Here is a 2,616-nt window from a genome sequence, read left to right on the forward strand (position 1 = left end):
CGTGAAAGATGCTGGTCGTGGGTCTGATGCCGTAGGATAAAGTTGCCGAAGTCCAGCCTCCTCTGGTAGTCTTCCTGCAATAATGCTTGTACCTTCTGCATGTGAAAGGGATAGTAATGGTTTCTATGGAGTACTCGCATAACAGTAGATTGTGACATTCCGACCGCAGTGGCGAGAAACCTGGTGATTATTGTTCGGTCCCCCACAACGGTTTGTAACAGTTTTCCTTCGTCATCCGCACTGTACGTCGACGGTCGGCCACGAGGTGCTACACATGCACCGTACTCCCTCGATCGCCTATCCACAGAGTAAAACGTTTTTGCAGATGGAAGGCGCCGGCTAGAAACCTCTCGTGATACAGTTGGCTTGCAACGTCAGCTCTTCCATCTGCAAGCCAGTAGGTGAGGTGGATGTCAGCGTATTCCTCGTTTGTGAAACTTGCCATGGTACTTCAGTAACACTGCGACGCGGCCGTTAGCAGCTGTCGACACGGCGAGTATCGGGCAGAGTGAGCAGTGCAGAGGTGTTGTAAACACGTCACGCACGCCGCGGTTTTACTTCCGCCGTTGACCACTCTTTCCGCTTACAGGACACACATTCCCTAACATGGGACTGTACACTCCGTTACCGCTGGCAGCATCTGAGTCACAAGTTCTGATACAGTTTCACATTCATTACGATGGGTTTTGTTCTTTCTCGTATCTTTCAAACGCTGGCAGATACACATCAGCTCATTGGTGTGTCATGTGTTGTATCTATGGGCGAATGACATGTCGTGATCGTGAGGCTCTTCGATATCTCGTTCAATGGTTAACATGTGTTTTTGTTTTACGTACACAGTACACCGAGGGGAACGAAATTAACAACGGTGCGTCAGATGTTACGCATAGCAGCATGCGGTCTTCGACATATTTTTTTTCATTTATGACTCACCCTGTATATACTACAACTTATAGTAGCTTGTCATCAAAACACCGGCCGGAGTGGCCGAGCGGTTCTAGGCGCTACAGTCTGGAGCCGCGCAAGCGCTACGGTTGCAGATTCGGATCCTGCCACGAACATGGATGTGTGTGATGTCCTTAGGTTAATTAGGTTTAAATGGTTGTCAATTCTAGGGGACCTATGACCTCAGAAGTTAAGTCCCATAGTGCTCGGAGCCATTTTTAGTCATCAAAACGGACTAATTTTTTAAAATGTCATCTGCACCCAATTACCTATACTAAAATTAGAAAGTTCCGACTGTGGAAAGAGGCTTTTTGCGTGACTTGAGCTATTGCAGCTGATACCCTGACACTGTGAAAATGCTGTGCAGTGCAATAGAATTCGATGGACCTGCATGGTATTACACTAAATTACTGTATTTGAAATGAGGTAACTTTGACCTTTGCAGGTGACTGGTGCACTTGATATGTAAGTAAATCGAAGAATTCACCGTCTTGGTCCTGTGTTTATTAATTTGAGCGTTACATTCTGACCAGGGATCCTAATCCCACAGTTTGCTGTTAATATTACTTGTTGGAACAGCTAAGAAAAACATTCACGATCATTCCTATCACACGAGTTTTCTTCTTCATGCTTCGTATTTTCCTTATCATCTTGTCATTTATTTTTAATTGTCACGTTTCTCATCCTAATTTCATATTATCTTTTTGTATTGCAGAGTCACTCACAGCCCCAGTTTATGCAGTAATATAGAACTCGTCAGTGCTTTTGGCCTGATTTTTCTTCTACTTGATGAATAACGTGTGTGACCTCAATAACGTGTGTACCCTCCCTTCCAGACTAATATTTCAGTAAACATTCAAATAATTTTTGGTGTGGCGCATCTACAGACGACCGTTCCACACGCAGCCTTAACAACGGCTCCCTGCCCGTCTTACTATCATGTGACCGGTAGCGCGTGGATATTGGTGAACATACAGCAAGCAGGACAATTCTGCTGCTGGCCCGTTCAGCTACGGAAGTTCCAGAGAACCAGCGAGCGCGAGGAGTACGATTTACTGTGTCACACCACTATAGAGAGCAGGATTAAGAAAAGTTCACTGCAGTAAGTGGTAGTTCCCAATGTAAACTAAAATGTGAAATTACAGCATGTAAGAGTTGCTTGTCGTAAGAACATATTCATTTGGGAGACACACACCACTGAAGTATCACGTGAAAATAATGCAACTAGCAAAAATTTGGGAAGGAGAAGTGAGGAGAGGAACGATAACACTACAAAGTTCTTTTTTATTTTTTCCATGTTTTTCCAGCATGTTGAACATGATCCTTCATAGTCCGCAATTGCAGTAATTACTTGAAAACAAATGACATCAGCAACAGCTGCAGTTTTATTTTCTAACGCCACGAATGATTTTGGCCACTATGGGTATTTTCAAGTACAGTAACTATTAGGCTACCAATATAGCGTACTAGAAAATGGAAAAACTAACTGGTGACCTGTTAAATGACGATCTGTTTGGCTTTAGAAAAGGAAAAGGCATCAGAGAGGTTAATAACGGGAGCAAGACTTGAGGAAAATCGAGACAAGGTCATAGGACGGTCATTCTCGAAAAAGTTCAGCTATGTGAAGTGCCGCAAAATGTTGGAAATTATGAGAATAATACGAGTTAGCTT

Source organism: Schistocerca cancellata, chromosome 8 (assembly GCF_023864275.1).
Source record: "Schistocerca cancellata isolate TAMUIC-IGC-003103 chromosome 8, iqSchCanc2.1, whole genome shotgun sequence".
Taxonomy (NCBI): domain Eukaryota; kingdom Metazoa; phylum Arthropoda; class Insecta; order Orthoptera; family Acrididae; genus Schistocerca; species Schistocerca cancellata.